The sequence below is a fragment of the Oryzias latipes genome, chromosome 5 (assembly GCF_053564925.1).
Source record: "Oryzias latipes strain Hd-rR chromosome 5, Olatipes_Hd-rR_3.1".
Classification (NCBI taxonomy): domain Eukaryota; kingdom Metazoa; phylum Chordata; class Actinopteri; order Beloniformes; family Adrianichthyidae; genus Oryzias; species Oryzias latipes.
The window spans coordinates 28,794,614-28,820,399 of NC_136241.1; the positions used below are offsets into that span (position 1 = coordinate 28,794,614).

General features: G+C 41.3%; 1 protein-coding gene across 5 annotated transcripts in view; it reads left to right on the plus strand.

Moving 5' to 3' along the window:
• The first annotated feature begins 11,589 nt into the window (after window positions 1–11,589).
• The window catches only part of sulf2a (sulfatase 2a), a 43,140-nt gene continuing 28,943 nt past the window's right edge, over window positions 11,590–25,786 (plus strand). For 2 of the 5 annotated variants that reach the window (XM_004069084.5, XM_011475383.4), the window contains exons 1-2: window positions 11,590–11,736; window positions 20,381–20,451. The gene's annotated coding sequence lies outside the window, so the exon portion shown is untranslated. The remainder of the gene's footprint in view (window positions 11,737–20,380; window positions 20,452–25,786) is intronic. The other 3 variants (XM_011475382.4, XM_078947575.1, XM_020703451.3) reach the window with 2 other exon arrangements.

The following is a 25,786-nucleotide window of genomic DNA, read 5'->3' on the forward strand; positions in this document are numbered from 1 at the left end:
TATTCATGAATCTTTCTCCATCGCAGCTTGATCTGTCTTTCTTACTTTAGATATGATTACATTTTGTCTCTTTCTCAAACTATTTTTTTCTCTCCATCTAATCTGACAGTAATCCAATCTGATTGTGTCAACTTTGACTTCAAAAAATAAAAAAGGACCTTTGCAAAAAGAAATTATAAAAATAGAAAGTTGAGGAATAGCGAAACCCTTTTCACTGCATTGCCAGTCGTGTCAGGAGGATGAAGCACAGGCTTGGAATAATGTTTGAATGAGGACGGCTGTTTCCTTCCTGGTTGTTGGAATCTATATTTTTAGTGCATGTACACATTAGAGTTTCAAACCAACACTAGCACCTTTTTTCTAGAAAGCATCTTCCTCACTCCATTTGGAGGGTCAAAGAGACCCAGTTTTTAAGGGGATTTTGGAGACCATTTTGTTTTTGGAGAATCCAACCCCACATTCAGTTACATTCAGTGGCAGTTATTAATTAATTTTTACAGGAAGCCTTCCTGTAAAAATTTGTGATAATTTAGTCAACATGGTTAAACACAACATCATGGCTGCCACTTTGGTACCTTCTGTCAAGTCAACTACAAAAATCCAGAATGAGAGTGTCTATCTTTTTGTGAGCTCATGGAAATACTTTTTTTTAAGCTCAGTTTTATTGGTTCGTGTTAAAAAACCCACTTCCATGAAAATTATGTTTTTGGTGTTCTTGTGGCATTTTCTAAAATAAATAAATAAATAAAAATAAAGTTCAAAATAGAATTTCTTTCATCTTTTTCACACTCAATATTTTTCATATTCATATTCAATATTATTCAAATCATTGTGAATCAGGAGCAGATGGGAAAAAAAGCCATTAAAAAACAGTATATCATGTAGAAAATACACTGGGCGGGACAAAATCTCCCTGCTCTGCTCCATTCTGATGCAGCCAACGTCTTTGTTTTCTTTGTCTGAGCTGGCATCTGGATCTAAACTGTACGGCTGGATGGCCACAATACTGCCTGCCATTTGCAGTGGTAGTATTAGGCTGGACTGTGAGGGGTTTGCAAGCTAGCAGGAGATCACATAAACAGATAGCTTTCAGCAATGGGGAAGGGAAGAGGGGCGGCTTAGCTCCATGCCAACGGTTCTGCCCACAACTCAGAGGTGAATTTCTAATTAACTCCTGCCGCTCTGCAGAAACTATGTCCACGAAAACCCCACAGATTTTTTGATTTTGGCCAAAAACAGCCTAATAATATGAACGAATGAACAAAGATTGACCTGTTGACCCCTCTCTAATGCTTTTCTCTACATTACACTTCAGATAGAACCCATTACAATCAGATCCTGCATTTGCAGCAGGGTTCGAACACAGTGATAACTGATCCACACAGGGGGACGGGGCGTAGTTAACCACTTGAGAGAACAAAAAGGGGAAATTTGTATCAATGCCACTCTGAGCTTGTTCCTTAGGTGAGACGTTGGGTTGGTCAAGCGTGCTGATGGTAAGATTAATTCTCTGTTTGACCTAAATAGTTGAATTTGAAACTTTATTAAATGTTTTTACTTTTTTAACTTGTTTCTTCCTCAATCTTCTCTCAAATAAAAAGACCAGGGCACAACAATGATATCAAACATCAAATTGAATCAAGCTTTAATTATATAGCACTTTTCCTATAAAGACTTAACACAAAGTGCTTAACATTAAAAAAAAGTATAATAATAATAATATATATAAATATATATATATATATATATATATATATATATATATATATATATATATATATATATATATATATATATATATATAAAAATAGAGCCCCCTCCCCAGACCTACACACAACCCCCTCCCCTTTCACACTTCCCACCCCCTACCTGATGGGAATAGACAATGGGAAATAAGATGAGGACAAAAACAAAATGTTGGTTGTTGAAAACGCTAATAATTTAGACCTCCCTCTCTGTGGATAACTGCATAACCAGCCAAATGCAGCATCACAGGCGGCGGGGAGCAGCCTCACCACAGCTAGGCGGCAATGCAGGTCCCCATGTAGAGCTGCAGCGGCTGAACAGCAGCCGACCCAGAGGGAGAGGTCCCCACTGAGGAAGCACCGGAAATAAATATGAAAAAGAATATTAAAAGTGAAACATTGAAATAAAGAATATAGAAATACATTATTTATAATCTAATGTAAATTTATAAAACAAGGTAAAATAGATAAATAAGTACAAAATAAATAAATAAATACATAAAATAAAAGTAGTAAAATTAGCTAAAAGGTAGGTTAAAAAGATGGGTCTTGAGCCTTATCTTATGAGCAACTATGCTCTCTACAGCTCCCATCATAAGGAATTAATTCAAATCAAATCAAAGTTTATTTGTGTAGCACTTTTCCAACCAAAAATACTGAAAGTGCTTCACATGATGAAATTTATAAACAAAGAACAAAACAAACAAATATGTAAATAAAAAAACGGCACAATGCCAACCCCCCCCCCCCCCCCCCCACACACACACACACACGCACACACACATACTCATTGATAATAATACCTCAAAAAATGACCAACTTTTTCACCCCTTTGTCAAAACATTTTTTGACCATTTGTTTTCCTCAAAAATGTAATTTATTATTTCTTTTGGATTGCAGAACTATTGGTTTTAAATGTAAACTAAGATGTACTAAACAAGATTTGGAGAAAAGTCAACAAATTTGTCAAAACCGCAGGTAAGTCGTTGAAATTAAGTTAATTCTAGAAAGCATTAATTGAATGCTCCAATATGATAAAGTTGCCATAATTTGACATTATGTGGTACAATGTGGATGTTTCCTACTATTGGATTACTATAATCCAATTTTGCGCGACGCCTCCCTCAGCGGTTGCTTTATTTTCTGGAGCTTTATTAATTCACATCATGTGAAGAGAAGATTTCTCCTGTGCATGCTAAGTGGTGTGTGTGTTTGTGTGTCTCCCCTTTGTCTTCCCTCTGTCCCTCCTATCTTTCCATCTGTGCTCTTCCTTCACTGATTGTGTGTCTCTCCTCTGAGACTGTTTCAGCCATCTTTTGGTTTGACGTCTTTCTGCTTCTAATGAGCCAATTGTTCTTGTGTTTTGCTCCCCCTTGGGGAGTGTTGTGCAGCTAACAACATTCCATTTTAAAACATATTCACTGCAGCGAGGAGGGATTGGGGCCAGCGAAACAATAATGGCTTGGACCATGTACAAAATGAAAAATGTGTTCGTGACAGTCGCACCGGCAAAGTGACAGCACATTCTTTTCCTGTCAATTAGACTCTGGTTATTCAAAAGCAATTTGCAACTCCCTGCAGAGTAAAATATGTGGCATCTCGCAGACCCGACTCTGAGGCTGCGTAAGTGATGTATTCCTTTCATTTCTCTGCGTGCGTCCTGGTTTGACACTATAATAATATTAGGGTTAGAGATGAGTCAGAGAAAAAGGTTCATCTCCATGTTTCAAAGCTATTGACAAAGCTGGTGTTCAAGGCCCTGATTAATCGCAGTGGCATTTGCCTCTTCTCCGTAAATGCCACAACCCGTGTCGAGGGCCGATGAACGGAAATCTGCCCATTGCAGACTTACTGTTGCTCTTTTTCTTTGCCATCCTTCCATCCTTCTCTTACTCTCCCTCTCTGCTCCATAAAAGGTTTGCGGTGCTCAATCATCAGGAATAGACCAATCAGATGTTTCTCTGCACACTGCGGTTTTGTCCAGAGTGGGCTCTATGTCTAAAAGCTCCACTTTCTCTTTCTGTCAGCAGCAACTCAAATGGGTCTTGAGGATGTGTCCCTCTTCCTGACTTTTTAATCTACCATAAATGCGTTAGCTTCTACCTTCAGTCCTACGCGCCCCCGCACCCTATTTCAGTTTGTCTCTTCATCTGAAGAAGAGAAGACAGATATGAAGAATTAGCTCTTGTCCTCAAGTGAATTAGTTTGCTCTATCTTAATGAGGTTTGTCATGACAGGGGTAGCAGTTCAGAGCGGGGAGCTACACTGACTGAAATTGCAATAGAGGATTAGCTCCTTACTGCAAAAATACCTTCTCTCCAGCTCTAATTCAAACACTGCCACACAATTACCCTTACACACAATTTTATCTTGTCACTTCTAAATGGGATTTGCACACCAAGTAAAGAATAAATTGTTCTTTTTTTTCTTTTTTCGGGAAACTAATACCAAAATCTAATTTACTGCAGAAAAACATGTCACCGGTTAGGCTGGAAACATCAAATGTAGTTATGCAAATTGCTGCACAGATTGTGGTTTAGACAGAATCTCATTCTGGATAATGCGAGTCCAGATAGAAAGATTACTCAGCCGTGTCTGGAGGGAGACAAACAAGAAGCGATAAGCTTGGTAATTTATTGTGTTGGTATTTCTCCGGTTTGACTTCAGACAGCTCATTAAAGGGCGAGGTGGCACCCAGCTGGACAGGAATACAGACAGGAGCGCTTCCCTAATAGGCCCTCCTCTGCTGTGGCTGCATCAGCTTTTTGTTAAATTTTTCCGCCGCATGCCCAATCTTTTTTTTTTTTTTCATAAAAGTGCCAAACAAGATTTATCTCGATTCATCATCTTGCTTCTCACAGGGGAGTGGAAGGACCCGCTCCATCTTTCAACTGGTCTGTAGTTTGCTTACTAGGCTTTTCCAGGAGACCCACAGAGAGGTGGCTGCAGGGCTTCAGCCATACAAGCATGCCTGTTCATGCACAAAAACAGACACACTTGCAAATTTTTAGTCAGATCGGCTATCTCGTCAAAGACTTTATGAAGGTGGAGCTACCTCACCAGGATACCTCACATGCTGTAAGTAGGCATTTGTGAGGGGGGCGTTTGTTTGCAGACATGGAGCCGCACACAAAGGAGGCATGTCCACTCTGCTGCAAACAAGTAATTAATTATTGAGGACAGCAAACAGGACTTCTTTCCGTAATCTACATAACCATTTAAAGCCTCTTGATGTATAATTCAAGTTGCCCTCTCACCTCACTGAATGCTGAGATTGAAAGTCTGTTCTGGGTGGGACTAAAAATTTCAAGTGTGCTTCGAGTGTTTGTTCAGAAAAAAAGAGAGTTAAAGTCCCACTCTGATCATCTTTTGATCTATTTTAAAAACCTCCCCAGTGGTCTTTAATTATGATGGGGATTAAACTATCATAAGCAAAAATCAAACAGCCTTCACCTCATGAGTGGGACAGTTGGCGAGGAGGAAGCCCGCCCCCACTTCCCATCATCCATCAGTTTTTTACACCCTCTCTTGCTATCTTACAGCCACTCACACCCCCAACCTAAAATTAGCGGTGCATCACAAATGGCGAGCAATGTTGGAGCTATCCAGCAGTACAGTTTTGAGCTAAACGTACCCAAGTCTAGTCATCTACAAGTGGATGCCTCAGAATGGAGCGGATCTCCTGATTCACAAAGATTTGAACAAAAACTCAGAAATGCAATTTTAAGATTCATTTTCCTAAAATATGTCCTTCATAATCAGAAAAATGCCACATTTTTGTGTTAAAAACACAAAGGACATGATTTTTGCCGTGTTTTTGAGCATACATATTTGTGCTGTGATTTAAAAATTCAACTCATTTCTAGAGGAATTTATCCCCAGACAGCTCTTAGCAAATGTATTTGTGTTAAAGACTTGAATGTGTGTCTTCCCGCTTAACAAGTGTCAGAGAAATCAGTGTGCATGCTGTTCATCAGGAATGCAAATGACATGCTGTCCAAAGGTTTTTGTTAATTAGCTGGGAATGGGATGCTGGCTTTGGCCCACAGTGGCTTGTGTTCCTCGGGACGTGAGGGCTCAATGGGTGGGTTGGGGAGTGGGGGGGGGGGGGGGGTGCTCTTTGATCTGTGGATCCCACGGTCTGCCAGCAGTTCTTCAACCTCTGCAATGCTGCCACACATGGACAGATGGGAAGACGGTGTGTAAGTGAGCGTGCAACTCTGCCAGTGTGTGTTTGCTTCTGTGTCTGATCCAATTAGCTTCCAATTTATTTTCACATCCTTTCGCTGGAGCTCCCAAACAGCCAGACTGAATTAACTTTGACTTTTTATTTCAGCCATCTTAACTCATCAGCATAAACCTAGAATAAGGAATTCTCACTGTTGAGATAAAATGCACTTTAATGTATTCAGTTGCTGTTTTCCCAACAACCACGTGTTCATAAAAGTTCTGTGATCATTAAATAATTTCTAACACCTTAATGTAAGATGCTCCTTTTTTCTAGACGTCAACATGTGGCTTCAAAAGACATCAGCAGGGGATATTTATCCACTTTTTGCAAGTGCAGGCAGATTAAAAGCTCTAAATAATACACCAAGGTTTTTATTTAACTCAAGACTCCAGCACACCTCCCCCTGCTGGCTAATGATCGGGCTGCTTTGGTTTCCCTGACAGGATGCCCCAGTTCAGTGCAATCAGTTAGGCCTTATTCGTTGTTATTTATTCTGTAAAGTTGACAGTGTTCTGAGAGAAATCCACATGATGAGCCGCTTTTAACTGACAAGACATGATGCAGAAAAGCCAAACATGTCAGTCAAGCTTTGGATCTGAATTCCCTGGAAGCATAAAAAATGTAATTCAGCACCAAAAATATATTTCCCAGTGAAATTTTGCTTTATGTAACCCATGTGTGTCACAACAGTTTGCGATGTTTTGACTCCAGTTCGACAGAAACATCATCAACATTTAAGACAGGGTTAACCCTTTTTTAGTTTTTATCCGTTTTGTGATTATATTTTTGTACTTGTTGGCTGATATTTTTATTCATACTTTTGTTTTGAAAAACAACTGCAAAAGAAATTGGAGGAAATATTTGATCCTTTGCTGATTTATAGGTTTGCCCTCCTAAAAAAGAAACTGGCAGTCTGTCATCTTCATGGTAGATTCATTTAAACAGTGAGACGATAACAAAGAAAATCAAGAAATCAACTTTAAAGGATTTCTGTACACTTATTTGCATTTCATTGAGGGAAATAAGTATTTGATCCCCTGGTAGCCTTCTGGTTTTCACAGACCCGTTAGTCAACCTGTCACCAGAACTGAGGACACCTGTTTGAATAATCACCTGCATGATCAATCAGTCAGAATCCAAATTCTTCATTCAAAGACTGAAGAGCTTTCAGTGGATTTAAAGGCCCGTACACACCGGGACAAATATTCGCCAGGCGTTATTCGCCAGCGTTTTTCGCCACGTTTTTTGTGTTCACACCCAGGCGATTTTCGCTGACGATCAGCCGAGCGAACATGCAATTTCATTCCCTGACATTAGATGGCGCTTAATGTAAACAGAAATACTCCTGTACACAAGGTGGCGCTGCGCAACTTTACGCTTCTTAAAGTCGCTTTTCACTCAGAAGAAGAGAGCAAGTATTTACGCGCTTGGCAGAATAATACAAAGAAAACATGAATATTTCAAGCACCAGTAGCTCCAACTGGTGCTTGGTTCGGGGATATTTTAGAATGTCCGTCATTATTTCTTCGCGGCAGTATAGACGCTACTTGGCGTCTATCTTCTTCGCTGGTATGTGTGCTCAGCAAGGCAGTTTTGTTTTTGAGCGCCCCCAAGTTGTGTTTTACTGTAACTTCAGAAGCTCCAGACACGTGTGCAATAGCGCCATTCTCATTGGTTGAATAGATTTCGACGCGAGGCGTCAAAAAAAAAAACGAACCCGAGGCGGGTTTTTTTTTTGACGCTTTGACGCGTGGCGTGTTTTCGCCTCGGTGTGCACACTCTCATTGGTGCACATTGTTTAGTCACGAGGCGTTAAACGTAGGCGAAAATCGCCGGCGAAATTCGTCCCGGTTTGAACGGGCCTTAAGGCAGAACATTGTAGACCCACACAAGAGCAGAATGGACTACAAAACCATCAGCAAGAAGTTGGGGGTTAAGGTGGCAACTTTTGGTGCAAAATGCTGAGGTCAGAAGAAACTAAAATGGAGCTCTTTGGCATCAATTCAACCCCTCGTGTTTGGAGGAAGAGAAATGCTGCATGTGACCTCAAAGACATCATTCCCACTGTCAAGCATGGAGGTGGAAACATGTTTTTGCTCACAGGGCTGCCTCACCGTGGGATGATGGACAGAGCCGTGTATCGTCAAATCCTGAGTGAGCACATCCTTTCCTCACTCAAGCCTGGGCTGTGGATGTGTCTTCTAACGGGATAAGGACCCAAAACATACAGCCAAGTCAACCGAGCAATGGCTGAAGAATAAGCATATCAAGGTCATGGAGTGACCCAGCCAGTCTCTGGACCTGAGTCCTATTGAAAACCGATTGAGAAAGCTGAATCTCGAAGTGACTTCCACTAAATTTTAATGATTTAGAGTTGTTTGCAAAGAAGAGTGGACCAAAATTCCACCTGATATTTGCAAAAACTTGGTCATCAACTACAAGACAAGTGTGACCTTTGTTGTTCTAAAAGGGGTTTGACCACAAATTACTGAGTCTTTCAGGTAAGAGGGTTCAAAGCCTTGTTTACCTCAGTTAAATGCAAAAAGTTATTGCTTTTTTTATATTTTGGTATGAGCATCTTTAATGCATCCCTAAAGCCCAGCAACAGAATAATTTAAGCATTTCAAAAACTGGCACAGTCATTAATGAATGAATTGTTGTATCTATGAATTCCGAGCCCTCAGCTATAGGAAAATAACCAGTCGCTTACAATTCTCCATCATTTTCAGTGGAACTGTGTGAGATTCTGAGCCATTTTATTATTCAGAAAAGAATGTATTCAGCATAATGTCATATTAAGCCGTTTGGCTAATTAAGAACAATTTTATCCAACAGAAATACAAATAGAGGAACTGAAATGCAGGAACAATAATCTGCTAACTTCTCTTTAATTACTTCTGTTGCTGGTCCTCTATTTCCCAATGAAAATGTGTTTGCAGTACATTTAAATCGATACAAGCTTAGCATGAGGCTCAGAAATTTAGTGACGTCTGCCTGAAGCCGTGTGCTCAGCGATGAGATGGAGACCTGCAGTAGCCTTTGTGCTATTTTCAGGGACGTTTCATGATGCCAGAACTTCTCTCATCCTCACTTCTGTCAATTCTCTGTCCTTGAATCCTCTCCATGTTGGCCCTCTGGTCGTCTCCTGTCTTTTCCCATCAGTTCTTTGTAGTTACTCCTTTCCTGTCATGATGTAGTCATGGTGATCGACACATTCAGCCAGGGACTTACAGAAAGAGCAAAGGCAACAATGGCAGTCACATGTCTGTAAAGTAAGGAGAAGTTAGCCTTGAACCAGCCCCCCCCCCCCCCCCCCCCCCATAGAAAAATGACAGGAGTAAACCTCTCACAGATAAAAGAAAAGGAGGTCTGCCTCATTTCCACTCCCCTTTTCATGAAGCAGCTGACAGGGGATATTTTTATCATCCCGGCAAACACGGCACGAAGGAAGAACAAATTCATTTGTGCCAGTGTCCTCCCAGCCAAGGACAAGATCTCAACATGATAAAACATAGATGCCTTTCTGTTCTACCAGACAAGAAATCCTTCATATTTACATATGCACCTGCCCCAGCACTGTTATTATGCAAAGGTTCTGCACAAGGCCCTTTTCCCCACTTTGAATTCAATGAAGCAGAAAACAGAAAATGCTAAATGTGCTTTCAAGGTCCGGACTCCACCTGTGACTTTAAAGCATCAGATTTTCTTTCTTTCTTTTTTTTATCACAGTCATGTGGACATTTTCAACCCATTTTCAGGCAAAACCCATAAATCTGCACAAGCTAAGATGCGGCTTTTGTACCCAGATTTAAAGGAGGATACATCTGTTGATCTGTTGTAAACTCACTTAGAAGTCATCAGGTAGACACTGGCTAAGTGTGCGTGAGAGGGAGTGCAAGCATGAATAAACCATGTGCTTAAGTGGTGTCACTGGGCGCCTGTGTTGGCATGTCAGCGCTGCTCAGGAAAAACATGGCCGTCCCTGGGGTACAGTCTGTAATCCAGCATATAAGAGCTGTAGATGCCTCTTTATATAGGCACTCCCAAAGTCTCCAGCATCATTTTATATGCATACATTGCAGAAATAAATATTCTTTGAAGGGCTTTTGGTTCCATTTGACTTAAATGACAATGATATTCTATTTTTTTTTTTGGGACTCATGTTCAAAGCACCCAATGCCCCATCAAGTACTGTAATTTTTTTATTTTTCGTAATCGTCAAAACTATACAGATATCCTGCTTTGAATTTGTTCTGCATCTTACAGAAAAATATGTTCTCATTTTCTTAAAACAGCATTTCTCTTTTTTTTTTGTTTTTGCTGTTCCACAAACAGCCTGGTGTGCAAAGCTGACAGATTGATGATCTATAGCAGACGCTGAAGCTAAACAACACTGAGAGGCAGTTTGTGATTATTCTCTTTTTTCTTTCAATTTTCACATTTCCATGGAGGATAAGTTTGTGAATGCAGAGAACACATCAGAGTGTTATTGATTAGACGAGGTGGGAGGAAAGGCAAAAAGGCGCAGAGGTTCTCCATCACTAATCCTTGTGGCTGTGACTGCATCTGAATAACCTGCAGAGGGATAAGCAGGCACATTTATCATGGGAGGGCTGGCTCAGACAGAGAAGGATGCCTTCGCCCTCTGACACTCCCCACCGCACTTCTTCCTCCTGGTCAAGAATAGGAAGTGACACCAAGTCTTAGGAGAAATTCACATCCTCAACTGCACAAGGAAACAGTTTTTGGTGACTCTATAATAAGAGTCCCTTTCTTAATGTTAGTTAATGCAATTAATCCAATTATCCATTAATACAATTATCCATTCAGAGGCACTAAGTGAAAGAAGGGAGGCCATTTTTTAACCTCTGCATGAAAAAACTCAATAGAGTTGTATATTTTAGTGAAAATCTAGTCTTAATTGATTTTGTTGATAAAATCTTTGCTTGCCTATGTGTGCGTTTGTTTTTTTTGTTTTTTGCACGTTAATGCTCTGTGAGCCGGTTCCCCTTTGCTGCTGGAACCCAGTGAGCAGAGGCGGCCATGCCAGCACTCTGCAGAGCTACCACCCTGATGGATTCAGCATGTTTGTGAGTGTGTGTGTGTGTGTTTTTGCCAAGCTATGCCTTCCCCTTCTCAACCCCTGTAGCATTAAGATTGATCCTTGGTTCCCTCCTTTTCCTTTCTCTCATGCTGCTCTGTGTGCCTCTGCTTTAATGAAAGTGTGAATAGGTGAAGCTCACAGGCTCCAACAGATGGCCAAAGCTGCCCTGGCTCACTGTCTCATGCACTAACACACACACACATACGCACGTGCATGCGTTACCCTTTTGCTTATGAATGAAAGCATAGGAAGGGAAGAAAATTCCACAGGGAGGATGAAAACAGGGAGAAGAAAAGCTCAAATAAATAAAAATATCTAACTTTGCTAGCACAGAAAAAAACAATAAAAATGAAGAGAAAAAGTCCTTAAAAAAAGTAGAAATGTGAGAAAAAGTAGTTTAAAAAAGGGATGAAACATGAGTGAGAGCAAAATTGAATAGAAGATTGAGGAGCTCCTCTCCTCCTTCTTTCCCTCCCCCTTTTATTTATCTCGTGCAAAGCCACACCTCCCTCCTTTCACTTGTCAGTGCATCTATAATACTGGGCTGTCTGCACTGGGTTGTGTGAGGGGGGAGAGCGGCTCCTCACTCCAGCAGCACAGCGGACCGGATCTGAACAGGCTAGAAGGGACTGGATGGTACTAGACTTGCCAAACAGGTGTGTGGATTTGAATTTCTGCAGAAATGTCTCTCTGTAGCACATGACAGAGGGCAGCATTTGCTCTGCTCAGCATGCAGGCGCTTGTTCTTTCGCAGGACTTGCTTCCAGAGTCGCACATCTTTGGGCATCAGTGTTGGAGCTCTGCCCTAGTTTCCACTTGAATGCTCTGATACATTCTGCTCGCCCTCCAAGATTTATTCATGTCGCTAACGGTCCTGCTTATCAGGGTAAAAAAATGAGATCTTACTTTTAGTGGATGCTCCGGAGGATTTTGAATCAGTCTTGGGAGGGGTCCCTTTGCTGTTCGTTAAGTGAAAGAAGTTCATTGCTTTTCAGCTGGATACTGTCACCACGTGTTGTGTCTCTGTGAGGTTTTTATTTACTTTTCATGTTTATGTGCACCAAAATGTTCAAAAAAGACACCAAGACATTGAGAGACCACTTTGTCCAGCCCAGTCTGCCTTTTAATGTCCCATTCATTTGATTTGAATTAAGTTTGAGAATAGCGCTTTGCCTTGGTTTGTCAACTGTAACACAATTATTTTTGAATTATCTCACAGATTTATTTCTTAGGGCTTCTAGGTAGTCAGAAAATGTCAAAATTGAAACAGCAAAACTTTATTTCGAATGCTGGGTTAGCCTGGGTTTAAACAGTCTGTAGCCTTTTATAAAAACTATTTGTTTCTCCTGCATTTAAATATGTTAAGTGTGGTCATTTCAACAGTTGCTGCTTCAGCTCCTAAGGGAAGCCGCACAGACTTTGTCAACGGCCAGGCTCAACAAATGTGCTCACTATCATCAATCTGTCCGTACGGGTCAAAAGCTTTCTCATCTTAAAGCGTTTAACAGCAACAGAGTGCAGCACCGACCCAGAGGTTCAAATATTTATGAGAAAAACAGCCAAAAGTCCCCAAATGCTGTTTACAGGGATGATATAGATTGATAAAGGAATTGATGGGCAGAGGAAGAGCAGAAACTTCAGGGATCTGTTCTTTACGCATTTATTATTTAGCACAACACACTCATAGATGCTCAAATCCCCCCATCAACTGACCTCTTTTTTTCGCTTGAAATGCCACTTGGCTCAAAGAAGAAGCTCAGTTGTTTTTGTGGACGGTCATGTAAAACTGAACTGCATGTTACACTCTGACCTGTGGTTTATTCCCATTATTGTTCCAATACCAGGGGAGTAACCCTGGATGAGATGCATTTTGTTTTGCATTGACTTCCATTGAACATACAAGACGAAATTCCTTGTTTGCCTTTTTTTTATGCAAATTCGAGAAGGATTTTCGGTTCAGTTTTCTAAAATGCTGCTAAAATGCTCATCCCGTGCACGTGTTGCTTTGAAAAGTGAACCGAAAAATAACGTTTTCTTAGTTTTTTTTCCCCTCTGTTGTTCGCACATTCTTCCTCGGAGCAGGAGCACCGCACACACAGGGAGACACACCATCAGTATGGGTGACGACCTTGAGACCTGTTGATGTTGTTTGCCGTGTTGTGAATACATAAGAGACCGTGTGACACAAACGGGGAGCTAGACATGCTGTTTGTTAAAAATGGCTGAAAACATTTGCAGCACTGCTTCATGATGCAGTCAAATGGTGAGAGGCTCGCATGAATATGTATTGTATGCTAATGCTGCGCACCGACTGTTGACTCAAGCTGTTGTTGAAACCAGAGGACATGCTCCCCGTTCCTAGTCTCAAGTGGGAATGCTATCGACAAGGCTATTGTCAGCCTCATCTTATGGCCGCGAGGGCGGTGTGGTGGCAAATTTCATCAGCCAAGGTGACACTTCTTAGTGGTTTCCACGGACCGGCGGGCAGCTCAGGCGGCGTGGATGCATGCTCATTGTACTTCCACCCAGACCTTTGCAGTTAAATCCTTGTCTAAATCAGATTTGAATTCAGAGAGCTTAACCTAATGTTGCTAAATTATTTTACTGAGACATCTTTCTTTACCTATTTCAATTTCTTTCTCACAACGTAGCGTCTATTGTTATATTATGAACAAAAACCTCTCGTAAAACGATTACCATGTCCTTACAGATTAATCAGTTTTATCTTCTCTAACAGAAAAGACAAGATGTGTCCAATAAGACCATAAAATAAATGGTGTGTTTAGTGCTTTTTCCTCTTTTTTCAAGGACCAAAGCGCTTCACAAACCACATTCCCATTCACCCATGGCGGCAGGAGATAACCACGCCACCGACAGCAATATGGGGCTCGTCCAAAGACAAGCTGGAATCCAGAATACAACTGCTCTACCTCTATGTAATCCTAAATTGAATAAATTGGAAATCTACAATTTTGCCTCAACTTAGCTGGAAGTCCCCATAGGAAGGTTTGCGTGGATTCATCAATCCTGCGTGCAGCCAGAAGAAAAGCTTACACAGCCGAGATTCCTGCATTTGCACCAGTCTGCGGCTTCTGAGCCAAACCACAAGCTGCCCACTGGTTTCTACCCTCGTAGATCTTACTTGTGACCGGATCAATGTCCCATTCAGAAAAATAACACCAGACGCGAAAGGGAAAGGCAACACTGTACTGTGTGCAGCCTTTGCAGAACAACTGTCTGTTTTTGTCAATACTCCGGACTGAATATGGAAAGCTTTGACCCAAATTGAAGTATGAATAGAACCTGGGGTAAGTGCAGATGCAGGAAGCAGGTTTTTCATATGACATTATCCCGCTCAGCCATTTTTGGAGGGGGTCGTTTACTAAAGCAGAAATTCTACCACAATCCTCTCCGGAAAGCTTTAGTTCAACAGAAAGCAGCTTTTACCTGAATCTCCTGTTTATCTAAAAGAATTAGCTCCCAACACAGATTTCTGCCGTAAAGCAGCGCCAGATGATCAGCCTTAAATCTCTGTCATTCTCCTGCTCTGCATTCTAATGATAGAGAAATGGAGGGCTTTTTGACACCCCTCTGTGGCAAAAAAGTGCTCAGAGAGCAAAGCCTAATCAGAGCAAATATCCACATGTACTTTTGTGTATTTTGGTACGTAATGAGTTTTTGGTACGTAATGAGTGCTGCGTCATGGCTAGATCAGGTCCGCAGCCTGTGTGATTCTCATTGGTGAGGTATAGACAGCCATTCAACTGCTGTGTGCGAGTGCAATAAGATTTCAATCTTTTCCTTCTATATGGCTGAGCTGCTGCGCATGAGGTGCCCCACGGGGAAATGTAATTATACCCTGCTGGCCGCTGAGGCTGAGCTTCACTGCCCTATCAGTCTCAGGGGAGACAGTGGCTGGAGGCCCCTTCTCACAAGCAATATCAAACACAGAGATGTTGCTCAAGCTCTCCAATATCTCAGAATCTTATATCACATCCTGACTCTAATCTTCATCTTATCAGCGTTTAGATCCGGAGGTTAACTGTGGCCTTTTGTCACAGTTTTGTTACGCCTGTGAATAATTTATGACAGAATTAACAGCCGTGGCTAAAAGCAGGGACTAGGCGACAGCCCAGCTCAAAGGCATTTTTCCTCCGTCTGCTTCACAAAATGTGATTGCTCCTCATTTTAATTATTATTGTAATCGGTTCCATCAACGTTTTTTCCACACTGGCTGAAAATTGTAAAGAGTTTTTATTGATATCTTGTTCATTTTCCTTTCTTACTTTTTCCTGTCTGTGTCTCTGCTGCTTTTGTGCTTTTAACTGAAGTGCACGCTGATGCGCCGTCCATTAGTAAGGCAAAACAAACACCTGCTTTTCCAGGTTCTAGGCAAACAATCGATGACAGCACTCGTATAACAGCCCACTAAGTGGCTCATTGATGTTGCGATTAAGTAAAAGCAGGACACAGCAGTAATGATAGGACACGGTAACCCCAGCCAATTGAATTTCTTTTCCTTAAAAATATCATTCATCTGTCTCATTTTGTGCCAATGAAAATTGTGTTTTTGGTGTTTTCAAGATGTTCTTGTAGCATTTTTCTGATGATGATTTAAAAAGAAAGTTCATCTTAAAATTGCATGTCAGAAGATTTCTTTATTCAAGCAGACAAAAAAATGCAGTTGAAAAAAGCTTATAGTAGTGACGTAGACTCTGCTCCATTCCAAGTCCTAGGAAATGACGCAGGTTTTTTAATTTGGCTAAACAGAATAATCAAATTTCAAATTAGTTTGAAACATGATCCGAATAAGTCTTTAAATAAGAAAAGGGGCAGCATGTCAGGTGAATAGATGGACAAAGAAGAGGTGTAGCACGTTTCTTATAGCAGAGAAGCGACAGAGAATTTGTACAACAGGCTGACTGTAGATCTGGAGAGTCACATTGGCAGTTGTACCCTGCAGATCTCTGTGTGAAAACCTTTCATCATGTGGTGCCAGGTCATGGTGTCTTACAGGAAGCTCAGCTCAGCCAGGACTCTTCTGTCTTCTTCATTTTCATGATTTTCTGCGCTCCAGCTCCAACATTCTCCTTTTCTGTGCTCATCCCCGTCTCTCCAACAACTCTCCGCTATCAAGAACCCCTTTTCTCCTCACAGTGTGGTTGAAATTGTTAGGCCTATTAAGGTTTATGGTATTACAGATCTCTAAAATGGGATTTTCCTACTTTTACCAAAGCAGCGGGATTGAACTGGCTTACGGAGGGACATTGGGGCATAAATGACCGTGACTGTGAATAGGTTTTTGTCAGTGCAAGCTCTGTACTGATCAAGAAATTGATATCCAGCTGGTTGGGGGGGGGGGGGGGGGTATAAAACAACTGGCAGATTCCCTGTATGGAGCAGCCCATTAAAGAGACTGAGTCAGGCAGCTTTTTGGCTCCTACGCTTGGATCTATTTCTCTCATGTCGACCAATCTCGCTCTTACGCACTCCTCCTCTGTGTCCACACAACTTTGACTGTGTTTGATCTGGGTCTTGTCTAATGAATCTTTTGATCTCTCTCGCCTTGACGCACAGGCACATCCTAGTTTTCTGCATCTAGAGAAGATCGGCTCTTTCTCAGCCATAAATTTTGGCTTCTGACTGAGTTGCCAATGAGGTTCAGTTATTTGCTCTCTCTCTGTTCCAGACTTTTGTTAACAGAGAAAAGGCTAGTCTACATCAACATTCATTAAAACCCATCCTATCACACATTCCAATCAGTTATGTGCTTGCGTCTTAGTCGGGATTTACAGAAGAGAAAAGAGAAGCAGAGACAAAGATGAGGAGAAAAAGTTGACATTCTGACAGGACTTTACCAAGAGTCGTGGTTTAGTGAACTCCTAACTGAGGAAGAGACAGGGCTGGAGGTTAAATGATCAATAAAGGTATCCCAGGGAAACCAATCAGAGCCTCTCCAAGTAGGAGAGTCTATCTCATCAAAGAAAACAGGATCTCAGTCTGTTGCTTAATCCCCTCCCCTGGTAAAACTTCATCCAGATCAACCTGAACAAAGAGCTTCTTCTAATTTAGAGCTGAAAAAAAGAGAATCTTGTAATTGCTTTTATTTATTTATTTTTTATAGCAATTATTCATTTTGTATTCTGTATTAGAAATTCTGGAAAGACAGAAAGATAATGCTTTATTGATGGAATAAGTGAATTAAAGGTATAATTTTTCTCCATTGCTAAAAATAGTCCCCGCTTTTCTCTCATCTTCCTTTTTTTCTTGTTCTTTGCCAGGGTAATAACCGCCTTTCTGCCCTGTCACTTTTTTGATATATCATCGTCTTATTCACATCAAGGACAAGGCCAGGTGTCGCATTTTCTCTCAGTCGCTACGCTTGTCACACTGCCTCGTCACCCACCGCCTGTTCCAGTCCCTCCCTTCTTCCGTCCCCTCTCTGCTCATTTTTATTACATCTGTCACTCCTTTATTACACAGAGAAGAAAAAAAAGAGGAAATCACTTTTGCCATTTGCAGCCATGCTGTGTTGGCTGAATGCTGCAGGTCTATGTGTGCCTCATTTTCAGCTAGTAAAATCCTGTCAGAGTAAAACCTTGCTTCTGCTCTTTAGTCTTGTCCTTGCACTGCTGCATCTATTACCACCCTCGCTTTCAATACCTGTAACATGGTAATAATTTATTGAGGTGTAACGATTAATTGACTCAATCGATGGATCGACTTCTACTCAATAATCTAATCGACTTATACTTATCAGCAAGTTGTTAATCAAATCGACCACCATTATAAAATCCTTTAAAAATGAAACTATAACACCGATTATAATCGATGTTTTTTAGGTTAGGTTTTTAGGTTTTAAATCGAAGGACCAAGTGCATCAAAGCGGGTAACACACAAGTGATGTCAGCAAAATATGATCAAGTCATCATTATAGTCCAATGTTTGGAAACACTTAGAATTTGGAAAAGACGTGTGACCATACAGTGTGGTAGAATGTTCTAATAATAGTCCGTTGATAACAGTGGACTGACCTTGATGAAATTAAAATGTGAATGGATTTGCCATGAATTCTTGTTTACTTACTTGTTTGTGCATATATTTAAACCTGATTATCTTGCAAAAAATACAAGGAATCTGGAAAATTTCACCTGCTCTGTTCAGTACCCAGGTATTTATCTCTGAGACACACTGGTGGAAGTTTTGGCTAAAGATGTTCTGGATTGATTTTAGGTCAGTGAATCGAACCGTCAAAATGAACCAATATTGACTGTTAATTTTATCGTCAACCACAAATTATGATATGAACTGAATTGTTGTTAAAATGAATCGTTACTCCCCTATTAATTTAGCTCACACTGCAAAAGCCCTGATGGAGACCTTGGGCTCTCACAGATCTTCAGATGGACAGACAGACAGAGAGACATGGGTGTCCTGTCCCACCTCCCTTTGATTCCTGGCAGAGAGCAGCTGCGTTCAGAGACACCAGACAAAAAAAAAAAAACAGTTTAAACTTCATATTGATTTGTGATCATTCAGGTCGCAAAACCAATTGCTAAAAAATATGACACAAGCTGATCCCATCATCGACAATTGGATGTACAATTGCGTGCATATTGTACTTATTTCGAGCGATTAATAGACAGGATGGCGGAGAAAACGCGATAAAGAAAATTACCACTTCCATGTCTCAGGATTTCAAAGACAAGGCCTTTCTAAATACAAGAGGGGTCAGACATTAGTTCATTCTGAATCAGTTAAAAAAAAACTTTCACTACATAATTTCTTTCTAATGCAACTGCATATTCAATGAAGATATTGAGCAGGTAGGAAATAATTTCAAATTCAACTCTGTTTTTAAGTACGGTTGTTACGGCTCGTAACCGAAAAACCCAAACGCAGGAAGGACTCGAAACCAACTGTAGTGTAGTCAAAAGATTTACTCGAAAAACTCGAGGAAACAATCATCAGAGACACTGAACAAACAGGACGCTGCGACACTGAAAACAACAAGGACAGAAACTTAAATACCAAACACATAATCAGGAACTGAAAACAGCTGTGAGAAACAGGTGAACACACAGAGGGGGGAGGAGGAGGGTGCAGCTGCCAGCTGATCCATGACAACGGTATAGTTATTTGGTATGTTGAGCCGTTTAGAATACAAAATAAACCCTGATGGATCACCTACTTTGTCTTGTCTGTGCCATTAATTAACAACACATTTATTCATATAGATTTGAGCATATTCAGAAAAAAGAAAGTTTTATATGTATAAATAGAATCTCAAAGAGCCCCAAATATGAGTACAACTAAAACACCAAACCACTAAAAAGCTGCAGTCAATCAGGCTTAAAAAGCATAAACGCGAATCAGAAACTCATCCCAGTTATGGCGGACGGTCGAAAGTGAAACTGACAGACTTTAGTATGAACTAAAACTCACGATTGCGTTAGGGACGCAATACGATTGATGCGATGTCCGCATTAGGACCCTCCAGTATTCTTAGCTGTGTTTCATACAACAACAGCATGGCTCTGCATGTGTTACTGAAAGATTGAAGACGGTTTGACGAACCTGACACCTGTCCAGTCAGAGCTGGATCTGACTGGGCCGGTGTTCAAAGTGACAGCTACTCCTTAAAGCTGACAACATCGCAACTGGAGGAGCTTAGAAGACGTACAGACGGTGTGAAATGGCAGCTTGAGGGAAAGAGCTGAGTGAAAACAGCTATTTTCTGTACCTCAGCAGCTTCTGACACCAAGCTGAGGGCATCAGAGGAATGTTAACGTGTTTGATTGAAGGGAAACACCGCCCACATGCTCCTAACAAGATAAAATTAATATAATCACAAATGCCACACAAACTGAAAGGTAATTATCTTAAAAAATTTGATTTTTTTTCCCCTCTCCAGCACAGATCTAATAAAAGCATCTTTGGAGGTTTCGCTGACTTTCTCAGGCATTGCAGCATTGATCAAATGTGGACCACAGGAATAACTGCATCAGTGATTTATCTTCCTGCTCTCCTGTTTGTATCTCTGTTGTGGTTTAATACACATGTCACCATCCTTTAAACGAGGGGGAGGGCTGGGAGCCTGGAGGATGCCTGGGCAGGATGGAGAAAAAGCATGTTTGGAACTTGGCTTGACAAATGCAGAATGCAGTCGTGATTTATAATTAAACATCTTCAAAAACAAGCTGGAATGGCAAAGATAACAGCATGCGATGAATCTGGCCTTGGTTTTGTTCCTGAGTTGAAGCTGCATAGCTGCCAAGAATTGATTCACTTTGTGTTTAGTTACAGAACCTGGCAGAGGCTGATTTCTGAGGGAAAGGAGAACATCAGAGGCAGCTTGTTAAGAAAAGAAGGTAAGGCTGTTTCACACCCCGAACCTTTCTTTTCATCTTTTCACTTTTGTGTTAATAGAGGTTTTGTCTTTATTGTTACCATTCATACTTATCAACAAAAATGTGTTAGTGTAATACCTCGTCTTTATGATTTAAAGTAATTACAGAGCTCAATGATTGGAGGTTCCTCCCTCCATTCCACCTTTACATCTCTGAGGATATCATCCCATCATCCCAGCAGATATATGTCTGATTTTTGTTGCTGCTGTTGTGGATTTCACAGATCCCCGGGGAAATAATACATAGTGCAGTGTTGACACTTACTGTCAACACTTTATTTACTGCAGGGGAGCATTTGCGTTAGCTCTGCAAAAAGCTCCTGCATCATGCTTACGCGCCTAATTTGATTTTGCATGCCAATTTGCTCAGTACAAACAAGATTCCTGTGCCTGTGGTGTCATGATCAAAGAAAACATGTGAGTAGTGTGTGTGGACACGGTATGTGCTGACAGGTCACGAGTCCAACGTCAACAACTAGGGGAAAAACACTGATAGAAAAAAGATTTGAGAGATAAAACAAGGATTAATGAGTTGGCTGGAAAGCTTCAGCACTGCTAAGGGATGCAAACTCTCCAAACCTGCAAAAGTCTCCTGGTTAGAGGTTGGTTGCATGTGCTGTAACAGAAGTCATCTTGTGTGAACAGCTGGGAAGCAGCAGAAACAGCAGCTTTCAACACATGTTTGCATTATTATGTGCACAGCTGTGCACAGCTGACTCATTACCACTTGCAAAAACATCAGTATGCAAGACTGCAATCAGCCCCTCTTTTGCATTTACAGACATCTCTCCACAAGGGGTTCCCAGCAATGCTGTGATCGTTTGCTATTAAATAAAATATGCCTTACTTAAAAACTTTTTTACGAGAGAACTTTTCATACCAGCAGAACCTCTTCTTTCCTTTCTTTCTTGTGTCTGTGACAACCAGTAAGAGCAGACACGTGAATGACATGCCTTTGGTGAGATATTCTGTTTGAGGGCTGATCTCCATTTCAAACCCCAGCAAGAGGACAGCGCTCATCTGTGCTTTCTTCCCTGTCCTCTTGTTGGAACCGGGGGCCGTCACCAGCGTGGAATAAAAGCTCAAAGTCTTTAAGAAAACTCTTCAAAGGTGCAGTTCATCCTCTCTGTGAAGACCTTTAGTGTGCACACAGCTTTCATATGAAGAGCTACATTATAATCCCTTCTTATTTCTTGCATTTGATTGCCTCAGGTGCTTTTGGTGCTGTCTGCATAAAAGGGGATATTTTACCTCAACGCTCTAAAGAATTGTCCTTCCATAACTTGCAATTTCTTCCAAAGTTAAGGTACCACTTTGGATTTTTCAGATCCGATTCTTGACCTTCATTTTGTAGTTCACAACACAGGAACTTGTCGGCTTGCTCCCATACTCCTTCCTGCCTTCTGCCAGCTGATAGACAGTCAAATATTAAAGTGCTCTGTTTTGAACTGGGCTTAATTGATTCTTTCCGCCTGGTGCACACAGAATGGGCTGACAGCAGGCGATAGGGGCTTTGTCAACATCGGGCATGCTGCCTGAAGCTCAGGACAGCACCCCAATAAAACCCCCTGTGAGCGTGCCAACCTGTGGCGCCACACACATTGAGGCCACTCAACACTCCAGCCAAGCTTTATAGTATCAACACAGAAGCAGTTCATTCTTTTACTGTGTGTCAGCCCTCAACTGCTAGCTGGGAAGTCAGCTCTCCATTTGAAAAAAAACGGCTGTTATGACAAAAGCTTGAAGAAGAAAAAACCTCCTCTGCCCACATGCATAATCATTTGCATAATGTAACTTAAGCAATCTGGGTTGATGGTGCTGAAAGGAGCATTCATCTGAGTTCCACAAAAGGACTTTTCTTCCGATCCCCTGATCTTGCCGTTGGGATAATCACTCGAATATCCCTTAAAACAGTTGTGCTTATAAAAGAGCCCACCAAGCATAGGAAGACATGAATTATGGCGTTTTTGGGGAAGCAGGAAAAAACTGCTAAAAATCCTTGTTAAAGTCGTTTTACCTTGAATCATTTTGTGCTCTGTCAAGTCACAGATTAGCTGCAATAAATGGACACCACACTGCAGCAGAAGGGTTGTGCATCACCTATAGCTAACAAGGGAGAATGCAAACTATGAAGGCATCAACACTGCAACAAAATAAACACAACATGAGGACGCAAACTGACGTCAGACTATGTGAACTACACTAATAGTTGTTACTCACTTCAACAAGCTTTTATAATCAGATTTATAATCATTTATGCATATTTGAAATATCAAATATTTAAGAAGGCTAACCCAGCTGAGTCTTCATAGAAACACATTTTGGAACCCCCAGCTTTCTATGAGTAAATTTGCAGTTGAAAAGTGATCTGAGTGTTGGTGCTCTGCTATCTGTAAAAGCGGATTCAGAGGAAATCTTATAACACAAACAGTTCCAAAACACAGCTTTTTTTTTGTCTTTGAGTTTCAAATTTGGAGGTAAAACTTTTCCAGCATATCATGTTGCCCACATTTGCTGAGGAATGCAATGTTTAAGGCCTGTTCACACCGGGACGAATTTCGCCGGCGATTTTCGCCGACGTTTAACGCCTCGTGAATAAACAAAGGGCACCAATGAGAGTGTGCACACCGCCGCGAAAAAACGCCACGCGTCAGAGCGTCAAAAAAAAAAACGCCTCGGGTTCGTTTTTTTTTTTCGACGCGTCGCGTCGAAATCTATTCAACCAATGAGAATGGCGCTTTTGCACACGTGTCTGGAGCTTCTGAAGTTACAGTAAAACACAACTTGGGGGCGCTCAAACACAAAACTGCCTTGCTGAACACACATACCAGCGAAGAAGATGGACGCCGTGTAGCGTCTACACAGCAGCGAAGAAATAATGACGGACATTCTAAAATATCCCCGAACCAAGCACCAGTTGGAGCAACTGGTGCTTGAAATATTCACGTTTTCTTTGTATGATTCTGACAAGCGTGTAAATACTTGCTCTCTTCTTCTGAGGGAAAAGCGACTTTAAGAAGCGTAAAGTTGAGCAGCGCCACCTTGTGTACAGGAGTATTTCTGTTTACATTAAGCGCCATCTAATGTCAGGGAATGAAATTGCATGTTCGCTCAGCTCATCGTCAGCGAAAATCGCCTGGGTGTGAACACAAAAAACGTGGCGAAAAACACTGGCGAATAACGCCTGGCGAATATTCGTCCCGGTGTGTACGGGCCTTCAGTCTCGAATTCCTGAGACCCAAAGGACTCACTGCGAAGACTGTAAATAAAAAAACAGGCTCAAGGCCCGTACACACCGGGACGAATATTCGCCAGGCGTTATTCGCCAGCGTTTTTCGCCACGTTTTTTGTGTTCACACCCAGGCGATTTTCGCTGACGGTGAGCCGAGCGAACATGCAATTTCATTCCCTGACATTAGATGGCGCTTAATGTAAACAGAAATACTCCTGTACACAAGGTGGCGCTGCGCAACTTTACGATTCTTAAAGTCGCTTTTCACTCAGAAGAAGAGAGCAAGTATTTACGCGCTTGTCAGAATAATACAAAGAAAACATGAATATTTCAAGCATCAGTAGCTCCAACTGGTACTTGGTTCGGGGATATTTTAGAATGTCCGTCATTATTTCTTCGCGGCAGTGTAGACGCTACTTGGAGTCTATCTTCTTCGCTGGTATGTGTGCTCAGCAAGGCAGTTTTGTGTTTGAGCGCCCCCAAGTTGTGTTTTACTGTAACTTCAGAAGCTCCAGACACGTGTGCAAAAGCGCCATTCTCATTGGTCGAATACATTTCGACGCGACGCGTCGAAAAAAAAACCGAACCCGAGGCGTTTTGTTTTTTTTGACGCTTTGGCGCGTGGCGTTTTTTCGCGTCGGTGTGCACACTCTCATTGGTGCCCTTTGTTTAGTCACGAGGCGTTAAACGTCGGCGAAAATCGCCGGCGAAATTCGTCCCGGTGTGAACAGGCCTTCACAGACAGCAAATTCAGACCAAGCGTTACCCCATCAGTTTAATTGGTTTTACATACCTATTTGTCTTAAATTATGGCCCCCGAACACATTTCCTCAATTTTTGATGAAGCAATTTTTTCCTCAAGTTTCCTCAAGGTGGCCTAGTGGTTAGCCTTCTTGCGTCACAGCAAGAAGGTCCTGTTTCAAATCCTGGCTGGGTTCTTTCTGTGTGGAGTTTGTATGTTCTCATGCATCCATTTACTCTTGCCACTTCAGCTTCCTCCCACCGCCCAAAAACTTGTTACTTAGGTTGATTTGTGATTCTAAATTGGCCCGTAGGTGTAAATGTGCGACACTCTGTGTGAACCTGTGAAGTGCTGGTTGAACTGTCCAGGGACGACAGTGGCTGGGTAGACTCCAGCAATGACGTGACCCTGGACAGAAGTAAGCAGGTTTAGAAAATAGATGGATCATTATAATTAAGTTTATCACTTTTGCAGTCTGCCTCTGAATTCCTTGAGTGTCATAGCGAATTATATTCGACACACAATACTGTATGTTTAACTGTGCTGTGCGTTGTACTTTCTTGAGTTGTCGTGCCACCCTCTAAACTCTTTAATGTGTTGTTGGCTGACTTCTGGTCCAACAAAATTAGGTCAGTTCAGTAACATTTTTTAATAATACGTTATGTATACAGCCATGTTAGAGCCAGAAAAATCTGGGATTGGTCTGAGTCGGTCTGAGTCAACATTTCAAGGGCAACCACTCTCGCCAATCAGGAGGAAGCTTATTGGAAGTTCACACCCCTACCATTTAAAAGCAGGATTTAAGTAATCTGTCAATCAAATGTTTTAACCCTTCAATGTGGAGGCCAGCAGGCACCAAATACTTTTTTGAGGTTTCTGCTTAGCCAGTAAATAACTTCAAAAACTTAAAATAAAGAAAAGTCATGAAAAACATTACAATTAGCAAGAACATGTAAAAGTTAACATTTAACAAAAGTAACATTTGATTATTTTTCATTAGACGTCTATTGGATTTTGGCTTCTTGGAACTAGTGGATACTTCCTGTTTGGAACTGCTGGGGGGGGGGGGTTTGTCACTCAGTCCATATACATTCAAAGGTCAGAATGAATAAAAACCTGTAACAAATACAAAAATATTGATTCCACTGCCTTTACATTAATTGGATTTTAAGATTGCTGTCATCCAGAATTCAATTTGCTGGATTTCCCACAATCAGTTTTTCCTTATATTTCTGTTTGTTGCCATTTTTCCTGAATATAATAAAGCTCAGACAGGTTATGCTTTAAAAAGGTGTTTTCCTTTTGACAAAAGAAGAAGAGTTA